Raw genomic sequence first — 19,209 nt, 5'->3', positions numbered from 1 at the left:
CACCCGTCTCGAGTCAGGACAGGGCTGTGGCCTCGGCTGACCCTGAGGCCGTGTGGTCCAGGAACGTGCTGCCTGCAGGGAGGGGCACGGTTGGGCCTCGCTGCGTCCAGGGCCTTGGCCGTGGAGAGAGCACAGCAAGGAGTCAGGGAGCTGAGGACCGCCCGGCGGGACGGCCGTCGGATCTGTCAGGGTTTGTGCCCGGCGTGGTCACCGCGGGCCCCTGCGTGATGCTGCGGGGAGGACGCTCAGAGCCCCGGCCGCTCCGGCATTATCTGCTGGGCGCTCACCTGGCTTCAGCTTTTGAGGTGGAAACCGGTCTTCTGCTGACTGACTAGGAGTGGAGACACCAGGGGACAGGCGCAGGTTGCACACAGCTAGGGCTCCTGCCCCTCCACAGCGACGCCCACGCTGCTCCTCTGGCCGTGTTCGGGGGCCGCGGGGGCGCGGTGGCTCTGTCCTAGGAACCTGACGTCATCACAGTCACAGCAGAGCCGTTGGAGGCAGGGTCCCCGTCCCAGGAAGGCCCCCCATGCCTCCTGGTGGGAGTGGCCGGTTTTCACTTGGAAAACCAGCTCCTGGTGCACCTGGCATCCTGCTGTGGGTGGAGGTGGGCTGCGGACGGGACAGGGACTCTAGAGGAAGGGACACAGGTGCTGGGGACCTGAGCACCATGGGCTCCATGAGCTCCGGATGCCTCCATGCCCCTCCCCCCACTGCCAGGGCAGGGCTGTGGTCCCCTTGGGGTGGTCTGGGAACCCCTGGCCCCTGCCTGTCCCCTCTCCCACACTGCAGTAGGAGCACCAGCCGGATGCAGAGTGGACTCCTCTGCTTCGTGCCTGTGCTGCCCGGGCAGTCTTGGGGCATCCGGGTCTCTTGCAGCCCTGCACGGGGCCCAGCTGCTCCTACCTGTACCGGCCTGTGCCGGCGGCTGCTGTCATTTGGAAAATATGTGACCCGGCAGCTTAGGATGCGCCCTGGTGGGGGCCGCCCCCCTTTGCTTCCCCCAGAAGTGGGGCCAGCGCCTCTCATCGTCAGGAGCAGCTCCCCGCTGGGGGCCCCCAGGCAATGCCTGGCCTGCCTCTGCTGTTGCCTGTTGGCCCAGGAGGCGGGGCTCACCCACAGGTGTCTGTCACTCAAACCCCAAGGGCCACAGGTGCAAGAAGGAGCCCTTGGGGGGCCCTGAGGCCCAGCTGGGGGCTCCACACCAGATGAGCACAGCAAGGGTTGAGCGGTCTGGGAAATGGGGTGCAGCCCCTCCTTGGCTCCTTGCCTGTCCCGGGAGAACACTGAGACCCCCCACCCCCAGGAGTGGGTCCCCCGGAAGGGCCACGTGGCTAAGAATTCCCCAGCCCCGTCCCACGCCAGCCTGTGGGAGCACCGTCCTTGCAGCTGCCCTGCAGGCTTCCGGCTCCTGAGTGTAGGACACAGAGACAGGAGAGGAGGGGCGAGCTCAGTGTCCGCCCAGCAGGCTCCTGGGTGTGGCCACTGGGCGTGCTGCTGGCCACCTGCACCCTGAGAGGCTGCCCTGGCCAGGCCTGCTCTCAGCCCTGGGCCCTGCTCCCCCACGCCCCACGCAGCCCCAGCTTCCTGGCCCCACATCTGGGTGGTTCCACAGTGGCCAACTTGGCCTGGCCCCTGGCTCCCGGCTGTTGTGCCTCCGTCCATCTCCCAGCCCTGGCCTGCCAGCGCCTAACACTCAGTTTGAAAGCCCCAAGCCTTCGCCACCCCCCCCCCCGCCCCGCCCCGCTGTTCCTAGGGCTGAGCCATTGGTCAGTTCAGACTCTCAGAGTCCTTGGCCCAAGCCTTTGTTCTCCAGGGACCACGGGCTCAGTGCTGCCTGGTGTGAGTGGTGGATGGCGGCCTCCCGGGAAGGCCACAAAGAGCCAAATATGGGGCTGGGGGCGTGGGGGGCAGTGAGGGGAGGGCCCAGGCTGTGTGGATGCCGGGTGCCGACTTCTGCTCCCCCACGGGGACTTGGAGGGGGAAGCACAAGCCGAGCTGACTGCTGTGTCCAAGCAGAGCTGTCCCGAGTGACCTGCTGCGGAGGTCGGGGGAGTGACTGGATGGGGCCCACCGTTCTCGGTGACTTCAAGTGACCATCGGGAAGGTGGGTGGCAGCACGGCCCCAGGGCGAGCTTTGAATATTTGCTACTTCCGTTTATTTTTCGTTGTTAAAGTTTTGTTTCTTTGTTAGAGCGTGCTGTCACTTGCTGGTTCAGTACCAAATACCGGCTGTGGCCCAGGCTGGCGCCCAGACTGAGTTCCTGGGTCCCCATGGGGTGGCAGGGGCCCCATCCCCGGAGCACCGCGGCTGCCGCAGGGGCGCGTTAGCAGGAAGCTGGAGGCGGGAGTGGAGCTGGGAGCTCAGCCAGGTGCTCCGACATGGGAGGTGGATGCCTTGGCTGCCAGGCTGTAATCGAATGAATGAATGAATGAATATGAGAGGCGGGCGGACACCAGAGCTTTTTTGTTTAATGCCCCTTGCTTGTTTGTGAGTGTATCCGTCTGACTTGTGACGAGTGGCCTCTGACCCCAGACCCCTACTTCGGTGGGGGGGGGGGGGCAGCCCCCGCACGCCGTGGGCCACTTCTGGGTCAGCTTGGGGCTGCAGTGGAGCACGAGGCCCAGGCCGGGCTGTGGGCACTGCTGTGGGCCTGAGCTTTGGCAGGCTTTGCTTTCGCCAGCATCCACAGCTGTCCTCAGGGGCTTGGCACCCTGGTCCAGTGATGCCTGCCCAAGGGCCCCAAGCCTGCGCTGTCTCCCTCTCCCTCTTCCTGCAGGTGTGGTCCGAGCTGGGTCACTTGAAGGGACACCCGGCACGAGCCTGTGCGTCCACTCATAAGGGTGGGAATAGGGCGGCCTCAGCGGTCAGGAAGCTCTACAGGGGCCGAGAACTCCAGCTCCGCATGTGGACGCCCAGGCCAAGGCTGGCGTTTGCCGAGCAGGCAGCGCAGGGTGCCTGGACCTGCAGCATTGGGCGCCGACAGTGCAAGGGCTCCCGGGACCCTCAGGGCCCAGGCCAGAGGAGAGAAGGGGGTTCTGTGAGAACCCCTCCACGGTCCAGGCCTGGACTGGGGGTGTGCAGACCCAGATGGTGTGGGCTCCCGTGGGTTCTGCCCCCAAGGCTGCTGGGAGTCTGCAGGCAGCTGCAACCCCTCTGTGACCCAGACAAGACTCTGACTCAGGGCTGGCGCTGTGGCTCACTAGGCTAATCCTCTGCCTGCGGTGCCAGCACCCCGGGTTCTAGTCCTGGTCGGGATGCCGGATACTGTCCCGGTTGCCCCTCTTCCAGGCCAGCTCTCTGCTGTGGCCCGGGAGTGCAGTGGAGGATGGCCCAAGTGCTTGGGCCCTGCACCCGCATTGGAGACCAGGAGAAGCACCAGGCTCCTGGCTTCGGATCAGTGTGGTGCGCCGGCTGCATCGCGCTGGCCACAGTGGCCATTGAGGGGTGAACCAATGGAAAAAGGAAGACCTTTCTCTCACTGTCCACTCTGCCTGTCAAAAAAAAAAAGACTCTGGCTCAGAGAGCTCCAGCTTAGGCTGTCCGGCACGGGCACGGGGCACCAGGGCAGGGCAGTGGTCCCCCTCTCCACCTGCTCACGGTTCCCCACCCTGGTCTCCCGTGGCCGCCTAGGCTACCATACTGCGACTGGGCTGAGCTGCAACAGCCGTGCACCCTACCTAGGAAATGCCTGCCTGCATTGTCAGCACCAACGGCTGCCGCGGGGTCAGGCCTGGGCCCCTGCTGCTGACCGTGGATGCCCAAGTATGGGAGGGGATAGCCGCCTGGGAAGCTGGGCCTCATCCTGCCCTCGTGTCCGTGAGTGAAGCCACAGGCCTGGGTGTCTTGCCACAGTCACAAGCAACTAGTGACAAAACCAGCCACCCTGCCCACTTCACAGAGCTGGGAACTCTGGCCTGTAGGGACAGCAGGTCCATAGCCACCGACCAGCAGCTCCTGACCCCAAGTCCAGGGAGCCTTTCCCTGGCGAGGGGGCCTTGCAGTGTCACAGGCTCAGGAGACGTCCCCGTGACGTGAAAGTTCTGCGCACCAGCTGCCCTCCAGGCCCAGCCACGTGGTGAGCTATGGGGTCTGCACCCAGCACAGCTGTGCTCACACATGCACACACACGCTCCCACCCACGGGCACACATATACACACACATGCTCCCGCCCACGGGCACACACATGCACACACACTCCCGCCCACGGGCACACACATGCACACACACGCTCCCGCCCACGGGCACACACATGCACACAATGCTCCCGCCCGCAGGCACATATGGTCGCTGTGCACACACACTGGGGTCTCCCAGGTAGAGTGGGTTGTGGACTGCTCCGTTCTGCAAGTTGCTCAGTTCTCTTCTACATCTCTTATCTTCCTGTGACACACATGTCTGCATTGCCCCAGTGTCACCTGTGTCTGCTGTAGGTGTGCACCTGTTTCCTGTAGGTGTCACCTGTGTCTGCTGTCAGTGTCACCCGTGTCTGCTGTAGGTGTTGCCCGTGTCTGCCGTAGGTGTCACCCGTGTCTGCTGTAGGTGTTGCCTGTGTCTGCTGTAGGTGTGCACCTGTTTCTTGTAGGTGTCACCCGTGTCTGCTGTAGGTGTCACCCGTGTCTGCTGTAGGTGTCGCCTGTGTCTGCTGTAGGTGTGCACCTGTTTCCTGTAGGTGTCACCCGTGTCTGCTGTAAGTGTCACCCATGTCTGCCATAGGCGTTGCCTGTGTCTGCAGTAGGTGTCACCCGTGTCTGCCGTAGGTGTCACCCGTGTCTGCCATAGGTGTCACCTGTGTCTGCTGTCAGTGTCACCTGTGTCTGCCGTAGGTGTCGCCTGTGTCTGCTGTCGGTGTCACCCGTGTCTGCCGTAGGTGTCACCTGTGTCTGCTGTCGGTGTCACCCGTGTCTGCCGTAGGTGTCGCCTGTGTCTGCCGTAGGTGTCGCCTGTGTCTGCTGTCGGTGTCGCCCGTGTCTGCCGTTGGTGTCACCTGTGTCGCCTGTGTCTGCCGTAGGTGTTATCCATGTCTGCTGTAGGTGTCATCTGTGTCTGCCGTCGGTGTCGCCTGTGTCTGCTGTTGGTGTCACCTGAGGTATCCCAGTGTTTGCCAGGCCCCCCGGCAGGGCCTCAGTGGTGGCTTCCTTCGTTTTGCAGCTGGACGTTGATGGGTGGACCTTGATGTGCTTGTGTGCCTCCTGCTGTGCCCCCTGGAGCCGAGAGCCACGTCCTGCGTCCAGGCCAAGGCTGTCCCTCGAGAAGCCCCGGCCGCTCTGGTGCGCATTGCCGGCTGGCTTCCTGGCCTGGGACCTGCCCTTGCCCTTGCCCTCGCGGGAGGCCGACTTCCGCTTCTGACAAACGCCCGCCCCACCCCCGCGCGCCCTCCCAGCTGAATGGGCCCTTGTTGGCTGAGGGCTGGGCACACATTGAAAGGGGTTTGTGAACCGGGTCCAGGGCAGAGGGGACTGTGCCAGGGACACTGAGTCATGGGCAGGGGGGGGGCCAGGGCCCGATGCACTCTCGACCCTGGGCTGTGGTTGCTGCTGGGCAGGGCCTCAGTTTCCCCTCCCATGGGGGCAGCACTGCTCATTTGCCCCGTGGACACCACTGGCTATGGAGGCCCCCAGGGCCCACCCCCACTGTCGCTCATTGGGGGTTATTTTCCTGCTCCCTCGGAACCTGTGATCAGGGCGGGGCAGGGGTCCTGACATGGACCCCCAGCAGCCGCTCCCATCCCCAGGACAAGGGTGCCTGCACCCTCGGCCAGGGTCCACTGGTCCAAGAGCTGCATCCAGATCTGTGGTTTGCAGGCGTGAGTGGAGGGACTGTGCCCACCTGCTGATGCGCATCTTGCTTTGGTCATTTGGGTTGGCCACCCCCTGACAGGCCCCCTCCCCAACCCCAGCTGCCTGCTCTGGGCTGGCGTCAGGGCCACGCCTGAGGCCCCGCTCTGTGTGGCAGGTGCACCCCCGGCCATCAGCAGCCATGAATGTGGTCATCGCCTCCCACCCCAAAGACCCCCAGAGCCCACAGAGCTCTCCCTCTGGTCCTCCCCATGGTGCCCATGCCAGCCCAGGTCAGGCTTGCTGGACACAGCTAGCCAGCATTCTCTGGGCAGACAATGGTGAAAGCAAGGGGCACCCGGCCCCGCCTCTTACATCCCTTGCGGGGGTGGGAGGACCCCAGCATCCGCCATGGCAGCTGTCAGCCGGAGTACGATTTCTAAACTAAAATGAAGCAAAGGAGCTGTTGAGTGCACGCCCCGCGTGCACAGGAGCCACGTGTGGCCATGGCTGCCCTTGGACAGCACTGATGCAGATGTGCCTGCCGTGCCCGTGCCCCGTCCCTAGCCCAGTCCTCTAGGACTGCCTGGCCTCCTCGCCACCCTCGAGGTGACCCCTGGCCTCTGCCCGCCCAGCCACCGTGTCCACTCTGCAGGCCGTGACTGCTCAGCAAGGATCAGGTGGGCCAGGAGGGTGCTGCAGACATGCAGGGATGCGGTGGGAGGAGCTGGGCCCGGCAGTGCTCCTGGGGACGGACCCTGGGAGGGACAGAGTGTGGCAGGATGGCCCCACGTTGGGGCCTGCCTGGGGCTGCTCACGGGGCCAGCGCTGCACTGTGGGTGCAGGCAGTGGGGCCTGGAGAGGGCCCCTGGGCAGGGGACGCCCCCACCTCCTCCTTTCCATGTGGCCTGCCTGGAAGCCTTGTCCACAGCAACACTAAGGTGGGGACAGATGCAGGGGCTCACGTGGGGTCTGCGGGGGGCTCAGGAGGATGTGAGTGTGACAGGTGGGGGCCCCGCCTGCTCAGAGATGGCTGCTCACTCGCGCTGGGCTGGGAGGTCCGGCCCTGCTCCTCACTGGGCATCACTGGGCAGCTGCTCGGGCCCGGCTCTTCAGAGCCTCCTCGGAGAGGACACCCTCACCCACCAGAGTGAGAGCCCCTGGGAGGGGTCTCTGGGGGTCTTGCCGCCCCTTCTCTGTCCGTGGGAAGTGCTCAGGAAGGAGCTGGGCCTGGGAGTGCTGAGGCTGCAGACAGACAGGGAGGCTGTGGACAGACAGGGTGGCTGTGGACAGATTGGGGGGCTGTGGGCACGGAGGCTGCGGATGGACATGTTGGCTGTGGACGGGGAGGCTGTGGACAGACGGGGAGGCTGTAGACGGGGAGGCTGTGGACGGGGAGGCTGTGGACAGACAGGGAGGCTGTGGACAGACAGGGAGGCTGTGCACAGACGGGGAGACTGTGGACAGACGGGGAGGCTGTGGACAGACAGGGAGGCTGTGCACAGACGGGGAGACTGTGGACAGACAGGGAGGCTGTGGACAGACGGGGAGGCTGTGCACAGACGGGGAGACTGTGGACAGACGGGGAGGCTGTGACAGACGGGGAGGCTGTGGACAGACGGGGAGGCTGTGGACAGACGGGGAGGCTGTGACAGACGGGGAGGCTGTGGACAGACGGGGAGGCTGTGCACAGACGGGGAGACTGTGGACAGACGGGGAGGCTGTGACAGACGGGGAGGCTGTGGACAGACGGGGAGGCTGTGACAGACGGGGAGGCTGTGGACAGACGGGGAGGCTGTGACCAGACGGGGAGGCTGTGGACAGACGGGGAGGCTGTGGGCGGGGAGGCTGTGGACAGACGGGGAGGCTGTGGACAGATGGGGAGGCTGTGACCGGACGGGGAGGCTGTGACCAGACGGGGAGGCTGTGACCAGACGGGGAGGCTGTGCAGAGGCAGTGCTCACCTGGGCCGGCCATCCGCGGTTCATCCAGGGACAGCGGTGGGGAGGGTCCTCCCCGGACCGAGATGCTGAGGAGCAAGCAGTGTGCCCGTGGCTCCCTGGCCATGCGCCGGGCACGGTGCCCTCCTGCTCACCCCTGGCTGCCCCCCAGGCCTGGACACGAGCTCTGGAGAGGGCAGGGTTCCAGCGGGAGGACAGCAGCTGAGTGGGACTCGGCCTCCTGTGGACTTGCGGGGAGGAGAGGCGCCAGCAGAGGCCGTTCCTGCCGCGCACGCAGAGGGCACTTCTGTCCCGGGGTCAGGGACCACGGCCAGGGCTGACAGCCAGCTCAGTCCAAGGTCACGCCCAGGGGAAGGACGGGAAACAGTGTTTGCTTGTTCCGGAGACGGGGATGCAAAGCCCAGCCCGACTCCCAGGAACGTCGCTGCCAGCGGCAGACCCCTGTGTCAGGGCGAGCAGCAGGGAGGGAAAGGATAGGGAGGAGGGCGCTGCCTGCCCTTCCGAGACTCCTTCATGGCTCGTCTCAGGGCCCCGGGCCCTCAGCCTGCTGACCACAAGAGCGGGCCCTCACGCCTGCTGACCACAAGAGTGGGCCCTCAGCCTGCTGACCACAGAGTGCAGGCCCTCACACCTGCTGACCACAGCATCTGAGCTCTCACACCTGCTGACCACAGCATCTGAGCTCTCACACCTGCTGACCAGAGCACCCGGGCCCTCACACCTGCTGGCCACAGCACCCGGGCCCTCACGCCTGCTGACCAGAGCACCCGGGCCCTCACACCTGCTGACCACAAGAGCGAGCCCTCACACCTGCTGGCCACAGCACCCGGGCCCTCACGCCTGCTGACCGGAGCACCCGGGCCCTCACACCTGCTGGCCACAGCACCCGGGCCCTCACGCCTGCTGACCAGAGCACCCGGGCCCTCACACCTGCTGACCAGAGCACCCGGGCCCTCACACCTGCTGACCAGAGCACCCGGGCCCTCACGCCTGCTGACCACAGCATCTGAGCTCTCACACCTGCTGACCAGAGCACCCGGGCCCTCACACCTGCTGACCAGAGCACCCGGGCCCTCACGCCTGCTGACCACAGCATCTGAGCTCTCACACCTGCTGACCACAGCACCCGGGCCCTCACGCCTGCTGACCAGAGCACCCGGGTCCTCACACCTGCTGACCAGAGCACCGGGCCTTCACACCTGCTGACCACAGCACCCGGGCCCTCACACCTGCTGACCAGAGCACCTGGGCCCTCACACCCGCTGACCACAGCACCTAGGCCTTCACACCTGCTGGCCACAAAGTGCAGGCCCTCATACCTGCTGGCCACAGTGCCCGGGCATTCACACCTGCTGATGAGAGCACCCGGCCCTCACGCCTGCTGACCACAGTACCCAGGCCTTCACACCTGCTGGCCACAAAGTGCAGGCCCTCATACCTGCTGGCCACAGTGCCCGGGCATTCACACCTGCTGACCACAGAATCTGGGCCCTCACACCTGCTAATGAGAGCTCCTAGGCCCTCACACCTGCTGTGTCCAGGCAAAGGGATTCATGGCCAGGGTCTGCAAAGTTCTCAGGCTCTCACAGTATGGGCCAGCGGCCCTGAGACCTCCGGTGCTGGTGGACAGACTGGACAGGGAATGGGGGGCTGGGCCTGGCACACCTGGTCCTCTCAGGACTCCCACTGCCTCCCTGACCATGGCCAGGTCCTCGCCTCCAGCCACATGGTTGGGCTGGGGCTCAGTTTCCCCACAGGAGGCTGCCACTCCTCCCACAGCAGCCGGCCCCTCAGGGAGAAGTTCAGGGGTCCCCCAGCCCCTTATGGGAAATCCTTCAAAGCCCACATCTCCCTTTCCTGCTTTCTCTGTAAAATGACTGCTTCCTGCCATCCACGATCCTAGGAGCCTGTTTGTTGTTAGTGCTATTGGTTGTCTATCATCTGTCCCTCTGCCGTCTCTGTTCATAACTGTTTATCACCTATCCATTCACATTTGTCTATCTCTACCATCCATGTCTACCTATCTGTCTATACCTGTTTATATCTATCTATCTATCCATCCATCTATCCATCCATCTATGTCTGACATCTCTCTACCATCTGTCTATCCTTATTTAAATCTATCCATCCACCCATCTGTCCATCCATCCATCCACTCACCCACCCATCCACTCACCCACCCATCCACCTGTCCATCCACCCGTCCACTTGTCCATCCACCATCCATCCACTCACCCACCATCTACCCATCCATCCACCATCCACCCATCCATCTACTTACCCACCAGTCCACCTGTGCATTCCACCATCCACCTGTCCATCCACCCGTCCACTTGTCCATCCACCATCCATCCACTCACCCGCCATCTACCCATCCATCCACCATCCACCCATCCATCCATCCACTCACTCACCCATCCACCCATCCATCTACTTACCCACCTGTCCACCTGTGCATTCCACCATCCACCTGTCCATCCACCATCCATCCACTCACCCACCCATCCACCTGTCCATCCACTCACCCACCCATCCACCCATCCATCCACTCACCCACCCATCCACCTGTGCATTCCACCATCCACCTGTCCATCCACCATCCATCCACTCACCCATCCACCTGTCCATCCACTCACCCACCCATCCATCCACTCACCCACCCATCCACCCATCCATCCACTCACCCACCCATCCGCCTGTCCATCCACTCAACCACCCATCCGCCTGTCCATCCATCCGACATCTCTCTACCATTTATGTCTATCTATTTATACCTATTTATATCTATCCATCTATCTGTCCATCCACCCACCCACCCACTGAATCATCCATGTCTGACATCTCTACCATCTATGTCTATCTGTACTTATTTATATCTGTCCATCTGTCTGTCCATCTATCCATCCATTCATCCATCCATGTCTGACATCTCTCTACCATCAATGTCTGCCTATCTATCTGTACTTAGTTATATCCATCTGTCATCTATCCATCTATCTATACCTGTCCATCCATCCATCCATCCATCTATCCATCCATGTCTACCTTCTACCTATATCTATTTATATCTATATTTACACCTGTTTATATCCATCCATCCATGTCTGACATCTCTCTACCATCTATGTCTGCCTATCTATACCTATTTATATCTATCATTTGTCTGTACCTGTTTATCTATCCATCCATCCATCTATGTCTGCCATCTCTACCATCTATGTGTCTATCTATTTATACCTATTTATATCTATCCATCTATCTGTCCATCCGCCCATCTGCCCGTCCATCCATCCATCCATCCATCCATGTCTGACATCTCTCTACCATCTGTCTTTCCCACTTGGTCTGTGAGCTCTAGGGGGCAGGGACTTTTCCTTCCTCCCTCCCTCCCTCCCTCCCTTCCTTCCTTCCTATCAAGTGGGTGAGTGGGTGGATGGGTAGGGTGATTGAGTGGACGGGTTGGTGGATGGCTGAGTGGCTGCGTGGATTGATGGATGGGTAGGTGGGTGAGTGGATAGATGGGTGGGTGGGTTGCTAGCTGGGTGGATGGACAAATGATAGATGGCTGGTTGGGTGGTAGATGAATAGAAAGGTGGATGGACAGGTGGATGGGTGGATGAGTAGATGGGTCGATGGTGGATGGACAGGTGGATGGGTGGGAGAGTGGATGGACAGGTGGATGGGTGGGAGAGTGGATGGACAGGTGGATGGCTGGATGGTGGATGGACAGGTGGATGGCTGGATGGTGGATGGACAGGTGGATGGGTACGAGAGTGGATGGACAGGTGGATGGGTACGAGAGTGGATGGACAGGTGGATGGCTGGATGGTGGATGGACAGATGGATGGCTGGATGGTGGATGGACAGGTGGACGGGTGGGTGAGTGGATGGTGGATGGATGGTGGATGGACAGGTGGATGGTGGAATGCACAGGTGGATGGATGGGTAACTAGATGGATGGGTGGATGGTGGATGGACAGCTGGATGGGTGGATGGTGGATGGACAGGTGGACGGGTGGGTGAGTGGATGGACGGGTGTGTGAGTGGATGGATGGTGGATGGACAGATGGACAGGAGGGTGAGTGGATGGACAAGTAGATGGGTGGATGGATAGGGAGATGGGTGGGTGAGTGGATGGATGGGTGGATGGTGGATGGACAGGTGGATGGGTGGATGGTGGATGGACGGGTGTGTGAGTGGATGGATGGTGGATGGACAGATGGACAGGAGGGTGAGTGGATGGACAAGTGGACGGGATGGACAGGGAGATGGGTGGGTGAGTGGATGGATGGGTGGATGGGTGGGTAAGTAGATGGATGGATGGATGGTAGGTGGACGGGTGGGTGAGTGGATGGATGGGTGGATGGACAGGTGGATGGCTGGATGGTAGGTGGACGGGTGGGTGAGTGGACGGATGGGTGCGTGAGTGGATGGTAGATGGACAGGTGGATGGTGGATGCACAGGTGGACGGGTGGGTGAGTGGATGGTGGATGGATGCGTAGACGGGTGGGTGAGTGGATGGATGGTGGATGGACGGGGGATGGGTGGGTGAGTGTGGGCTTGGGGGTCTAGGCCCTGGCCTGCAGAGGTGCTGGGTGAGCCCTGGGCTCCTTGTGTCAGGCTGTTCTCTCTGGCCCGTGTCTTCTGCGGCCCTGAGCCACACAGTGAGAGTCCCCTCCCTTGGCGCCATCCCAGGGTGTGGGGCGGTTTCTCCCTGTGGCTTTGGCTCCGATGGTGCTCTGAGCACCTTCTCGCTCGCACAGCCTGGCGTGTGGCTTGGTGGTTGCTTCTCCTGTATCGCGTGATGGCTGGAACGTTCTCCCTGCCTGCAGCTGTGTCTCCCGCTGTGCAGTGCCGTCTGTCTGTTTTGGTTTTGTGCCTGAGGTTTGGTATGAGACGCTGTTTGTCTGATTCCAGCCCTGGTGGCTGAGGGGCCTGGCTGCTTCTCCCTCCTGCGAGGAGCTCATTAACAATAAGACGCTTAATTAGTTGGCACAGTCCGTGTTTCCAAAACACCTTCTTCTTGTGTTTGATCTTTGGCAACCTTGACACTCCACGCAGGGCCTCTCTCTCGTCTCACAGAAGCTTCCGGGCCTCTGGCAGTGGGCGCCCGGGGCCCGCAGGGGAAGCACATGGGTGGTCCACACGCCCCGCCCAGGGGTGCCGGGGTGAGGGGAGGGGCTGGTGGCCGCTGCAGAGTGTCTCGCTTGCAACACAGCCGCTGGCTGTGGGCCTCTTGCCTGTGCCGCTGGATGCAGACACGCAAGTCCTGGCCCTGCCTTGGCGAAGGGGCCCCGCCAAGGAGAGGGGGGCACCCAGCCACTCCTGTGTCCACGGCCGCCCCTCCGCCCAGGAGCCTCGCCCAGGTACATGCCGTGGCTGCAGCCATGCTGGTCCAGGAGAAGCTGTGAGCCCGGACGCAGGGCCCCAGCCTGAGCCTGCTAGCAGCTCCGGCCCTGCGGGACGGACCTAGCTCTGGTTCTAGCTCCAAGTTTGCATTTTACTTGAGGAGGGGGAGAGAGAGCGAGCTCCCCCGAGCTGGTTCGCTCCTTGGATGCCCGTAGCAGCCAGGGTCGGGCCAGGAGCCATGAACTCCATCCATATAGATGGAGGGACCTGCGTGCCCTCGCCCTCGCCGCTTGCTGCTTCCCAGGGTGTGCAGGGAGCTGGAGCTGGAACCAGGCACACCGATACAGGGCGTGCGTGTCCCGAGTGGTGACGAGACCGCGGTGAACATGACTTCAGACCCTCACCAGGGTAAACGTGCTTGTCATCCCGTGCTCCGAGGACGCTGTGCAGTGCCCGCGTGCGCGGGGCACCTGGTCCTGTGCTGGGACCAGCGAACGCGGAAGACCCAGCACTTCCTGCACCCTTGGGCTGTGCCCCGCGGGCGCCTGGACCCGCCCGAAGTCACTGTGACCTCCACCAACCGCAGGCAGCTGAGCCCACCCCAGCGGGGGCCCGGAACGGGGCTTCCCCGGGCTGTACCCCTGGAGGTCCCCGCGGAGGCCCAGCCATGCAGCTCTGAGCCAGACTTGCCCCTGGCTGGGGTCTGTGTGGAGCTCAGGGCAGGGGAGGGGCTTCCTCTGCCCAGCCCCCGCACGCCCACACCAGTGGGAGCTGCCCCTGGGCAGAACGCAACTCTGGGGGCCCCAGGTGCCGCAGCGGGGTCGGGGAGCAGTGCAGCTGTGGGAGGGAGGCCCCGGGCATGCAGGTGGTGTGGCAAAGCCCCACCCTGGTCGCCGCTGCTCAGCCTCCGGGGAGGTGGGGGGCGTGGGCCCCCGACGCAAGGGAGCAGCTGTGCCGGGCTGGGGGTCAGTCCGTGGTGCCGGCAGGGTTTGGGAGCTTGGACCATTCCGGGCATTCCCTTCGGAATGGGGCCTAGGGGACCCGCTCTGTCCCCTGGCCTCATCCAGCCCAGGAGGGCTCCCCTCACCCCTCTCTCCCTGGCTGCTCCCTGAGCTGACTCGGGAGCCTCCCTGTCCAGCCACAGGCTGCCCACCCAGGCCTCGGGCTCCCTCCTTCAGGAGGGCTCCAGCAGTGGCCAGGGGTTCCCCTGTGAGGTCCCCACCCCCAGCCCCAGTTCAGCCCCTGCCCTGGCCCCGATGCCAGAGCAGCAGCCTGGGGGCCCCACGCCCTCTCCGGGCCAGCCTGGATGCAGTGACCGCGGCCTGGCCACAGGATTCTATCTTTAACTCCTGGGCAGCCAGTTCCTCTCTATTTTGAGAGGAAAAATTCCAATCTGAAGTCTGGTGTGAAAGGTCCTCTCCCAGTCAGGCACCCCCGCCCGCCTCCCCCAGGCTGCTGGCCTTGGATCTGAGACGCCCGCTCCCCAGGGCCAGCCTGCACGGCCCCACCCCCACCCGCCTCCCCCAGGCTGCTGGCCTTGGGTCTGAGACGCCCGCTCCCCAGGGCCAGCCACCACGGCCCCACCCTCCCCGGCTCCAGCTTCCCGCCACCAGCTGCTGCTGCTTTTGAAGATGTATTTATTTGGGAGGCAGAGCTAGAGAGAGAGGGAGAGACAGATCTGCCATCCACTGGTTTACTTCCCAGGTGACCACAGTGGCCAGGGCTGGGCCAGGCCAAAGCCAGGAGCCAGGAGCTCCATCCGGGTCTCCCACACAGGTGCAGGGGCCACCTTCTACTGCTTTCCCAGGCCATCAGCAGGGAGCTGCATCGGAAGTGGAGCAGCCGGGGCTCGAACCAGTGTTCATTTGGGAAGGCGGCAGCACTGGCAGTGGCTCCACCTTGGATCCTTGTGGTAGAGGCGCAGAGCCTGGCTCACCTGGCGTGGACCCGTGGCTGCCTCTCCTGAGGCAGTCACGCCCTGGGTATTGGCTGTGATCTCCGGGCTGCCGAGCCCCCCTGCGGTGTTTCCCTTGGGGCGCAGCCGCTGGTGGGTGGTGCTGGCTGTGTGGTGTCAGTGGCACTGGACTGGACATCGTGCTGCGGATTCGGCGGCGGGCAGCACCGGCGCCTCCTGAGGGGTCGGGGGCTTCCCCAGGCAGAGTGGGGACTGCGTCTGCCCCGGGGGAGGAGTGTGTGCAGGTGTGCTGCCTCACGTCCTCACCTGTGGGGCCTTGGCCCTCTCTGGGTGGCCGCCACAGGTTCAGGAACCACCGGTCTTCAGGTCATGGCGAGCTTGGGCCCCTGGCCGGCCGGTGAGTCAGCATCTGGTCCCAGATTCTGCTCGGGGCAGGTGTGGTGTGGGAGGAACCAAGGTGGCTGTCGGGAGGTGTAGACAAAGAGGATGGTCATTCTGGGTGGAGGGGTGGTTGGGCCCCGTGCACAGCCCAGCTGTGCCCCACAGTCACAGCCGTGGGGCGGGTGGGGGTCCTCATTCAGCTCCTGTGGTGTGTGACCTGGGGGCTCCGTCGTGCAGCACCCCTCCTGGGGGTGCCCCTCACTGGGAAGTGCAGGTTGCAGCACCTCTCCTGGGCGTGTCCCTCACTGGGAAGTGTGGGGTGCAGCGCCCCCTCCTGGGCGTGTCTCTCACTGGGAAGTGTGGGGTGCAGTGCCTCCTCCTGGGGTGCCCCTCACTGGGAAGTGTGGGGTGCAGCGCCCCCTCCTGGGGGTGCCCCTCACTGGGAAGTGCAGGTTGCAGCACCTCTCCTGGGCGTGTCCCTCACTGGGAAGTGTGGGGTGCAGCGCCCCCTCCTGGGTGTGTCTCTCACTGGGAAACGTGGGATGCAGTGCCCCCTCCTGGGGGTGCCCCTCACTGGGAAGCATTGGGTGCAGCGCCCCCTCCTGGGGGTGCCCCTCACTGGGAAGTGTGGGGTGCAGCGCCCCCTCCTGGGGGTGCCCCTCACTGGGAAACGTGGGATGCAGTGCCCCCTCCTGGGGGTGCCCCTCACTGGGAAGTGTGGGGTGCAGCATCTCTCCTGGATGTGCCCCTCACTGGGAAGCGTGGGGTGCAGTGCCCCTCCTGGGGGTGCCCCTCCTGGGAAGCGTGGGGTGCAGCGCCCCTCCTGGGGGCGCCCCCCCTGGGAAGCATGGGAAGGATCGGCTACTGCCAGGGGACGCAGCGCTCAGCCCAGGGCTTGCTCCGAGGGGCCTTGCCTGGGGCCTGTGGGGTCTGCTCCGGCCAGATCCTGAGCCCGTCCATGGCACAGCAGGATAGGCCCTTGTGCCCAGAGGCCACTGAGTGCTCTGTGGTCAGCTCTCTGCTGGGTGGACCCTGGGCCTGTAAGGGAGGGGGCCATCAGCCTTGCTGGGGGCTGTGCCTCAGTTTCCTGGTCCCAGGCCAGCAGGGCAGCCTCGTGCCCTCAGACCTGTTGCCTGAGGTCTGGAAGTGACCTCGGCCATTGAGACCCAAGCCTGCCCAGCGCTTCACTGTGGCCAGTGCTGTCCCCATGGGCTGTGCGGAAGGAGCGGGGCCAGTGGAGGCGCCCTCAGGGCTTGCCCAGCTGAGCCCAGCACATGGCCGCGGTCAGAGCCTCCGACCTCGTCTCCGGGGTGCGCCCCAGCTCCTGGGATGTGCACGATGTGGCCAAGGATGGACACTGGGGGCCAGGGGCTTCCTGGGAACTGCGGTCCTCTCCATGAGGCCATGGGGCTCCCCTGGCTGCACTCCTGAGGGGATGGTATGGTCATTGTGGCCGTTCGTGGCCTCCTGGGTCTCAGGCAGGGTGAGGCCCGGGCTCATGTTCCTGGTGGAAGACGCCTGGAGCAGGCAAGTCTCTGCCCACGGTCACGCAGTCCCTGGCTCCTGGACCATGTCAGCTGCCAGCTCCCAGGGTGGGCACTTGGGGACCCCTCCCACTCCAGGCTGGGGAGGGGGCCAAGCATGTGCAGGGCTCAGGCTGATGGGAGTCCCCTGTCCAGCCCAGCAGTGGCGGAGCTCGGCCCCTCACCCCAGGGACCCCCGAGTACCCAGCGTGGGCTGCTGTCCTCCCCCTGCCCCAAGGCCTGCTCCTGGGAGAGGTCATCGCCCACAGCCCCCTGCCCTGTCCTGGATGTGCGGGGGTGCGGGGGCTGCCGTCTGTCTTCTGGCCCTGACGTGGAACCCCTCTCCGGCTTGCCCCACCCAGGACCAGCCCCAGGGACTGCTCACCTGCTCATGTGTCACAGTGGGCCGTAGGTGGGAGGGACCATGCTGGGAACAAGGGCCCTCCTGGGGCAGGCTGGGAGTTTGCCAGGCAGAGGCCAGGCCTCCTGACACCATCAGAGGAAGCCCCTGGGTGGTGGGTGGCTACTGCTGGTCCCTTGGGTCCTGAAGCTGCCCCTCTGTCTCCCCACAGCTGCGTTCCGGCACTGGCCAAGGGCAGGCCATAGGGACGCTGGGGACAGACAGCCCCTGGGAAGGTGGGCAGACCCTGGCTCTGTGCCTCGGGCCGGGCGGAGACGCTGCAGCTGCTGAGCAGCCAGGAGGTCCGCGGTGGGCCGGTAGGGGCAGCCATCCTTGGCGGGCAGGGCTCTTCACCTGGGCCGCCTGCCCATGGCGACTGTGGGGCTGCCCGCTGGCCGCTGGTTTTCTTGCCGTGCCGAACTGCAATGTGTGCTTCGGGTTCCTCTCAGCAGCGCTGTTCTGGGCCACGGGCTGCCCTGGAGGAGGACCAGGGCGGGCACGGGGAGGCAGCAGGAGGTGAAGCAGCTGGCACCTTGCGGTTGTATGGAACGCGCTGTTCGACTCCGGTAGCCGTGGTCCAGGGTGCGTTGTGATGCTGAGTGGGGTTACGTGGCGCCCAACCGACCCTAGGCCCAGGGGACAGAGGAGCAGCTGGGGTGGGCGGCGGCAGCCTCGGTAGTCCTGCTTCCTCCCTGAGCGTGTCCTGCTCCCCGCAGCCCTGGGCTCCAGGTCCTGCCCGTGTGCCCTGCCAGTCACTGGCCAGGAAGGCCGCCGGCCCAGGGGCCACCTGCAGGCTGGCGGCAGGACTGCTGGCTGGTGTGGCCAGCGCCCCTGACCGTGAGGGAGCTGGGCCTGGGCACCTCGGGGAGCTCGCCGGGCAGTGGGTGGTCCCCACCACATGGAGACACCAGGAGGGAAGCCACGCGGGGCAGCGGCCGGGGCTGCAGCAGGCACAGGAGGGCCGAGGGAGAGGTCCGAGGACAGCCCTACGGCCTCACCCTGGCTGGGCCCCAGTGGGCTCTCTGACAGTCGATCAGCTTCAGGCGGCTTTGCTGGGCCAGCCGGGGCCACTCACGGGTTCCTGGCCAGGCCTGGAGGATGCACCTGAGAGCTGCCCACCCCCCCACCGTGGACCCTTCCCCTGCCTGCCTGGCTGTGCCCAGCCTCCTCCGTGCAGGCCAGCAGCGGGGTGGCCCCTGCTGTGTGCTCAGGGCACAGGGGACAAGGGCTGCCTCCAGCAAGGGGAGTGCCCTGACTCGTGGCAGCCCAGGCTGTGCTCAGAGCTCAGTCCCCTGCCGGAAAGCTCACGGCGCCCGTTCTCACCGGGACACGGTGAACGCACAGCAGGTGCAGAGGACCCACTGCTGGCCTGCACGGAAGCCCCCAGCCCCCTCCACGTGCCCTGAAGTTGCGCTGCACCATGTGACCTGCCCACCCGTCCATCCATCCCTCTATCCGCCCGCCCATGTACCCACCGACCAACCTTGTCAGTCCACCCATCCTCCCGCCTATCCATCCACTCACTCACCCAGCCACTCTTCTGCCCGTCCATCTGTCCATCCGTGCACTCAGCCTCCCGGAGGCCCTGTGTACACTGATTCTGACAAGTGCACTGGCCCATTGCTCAGACAGGGAAGTTGAGGCGCAGGAGAGACAGGGCCTTCCCTGCCTCCCGGCTCTCACTGCCCCGTCTCCTGCCATGGGAGGTCCTTCCCTGGGTCCCACCAGGTGAGGAGGTTGCTGCCACCTGCCCCCACAGGCCCCACCCTGCAGCAACAAGGCGCGCGCGGTGGTGGTGGTGGGGGGCGCCAGGCCAGGGCCTCCTGGGAGGGGAGCTGCTGGCAGCCGGCAAGTCGCGGCTCGCGTGGCGGATGCCTGGCTCACAGCCCTGCTGCCGCCC

The 19,209-nt window shown here is 64.3% G+C and overlaps 1 long non-coding RNA gene across 1 annotated transcript; it reads right to left on the bottom strand.

The window, feature by feature from the left end:
* Window positions 1–14,713: 14,713 nt before the first annotated feature.
* On the bottom strand, window positions 14,714–18,473 carry LOC149120307 (uncharacterized). The gene is made up of 2 exons (XR_016226344.1): window positions 17,295–18,473; window positions 14,714–15,466 (listed from the first exon to the last, which is right to left on the bottom strand). It is a non-coding gene; the product is annotated as an uncharacterized LOC149120307 (long non-coding RNA).
* Between the last annotated feature and the right edge of the window lie 736 nt (window positions 18,474–19,209).

The sequence above is a fragment of the Oryctolagus cuniculus genome, chromosome 19 (assembly GCF_051225735.1).
Source record: "Oryctolagus cuniculus isolate XC-2025 breed Fujian yellow rabbit chromosome 19, ASM5122573v1, whole genome shotgun sequence".
In the NCBI taxonomy this organism is placed as follows: domain Eukaryota; kingdom Metazoa; phylum Chordata; class Mammalia; order Lagomorpha; family Leporidae; genus Oryctolagus; species Oryctolagus cuniculus.
The sequence above is the reverse complement of the archived record's forward strand: the minus strand, read 5'-3'. Positions and strand labels throughout refer to the sequence as shown.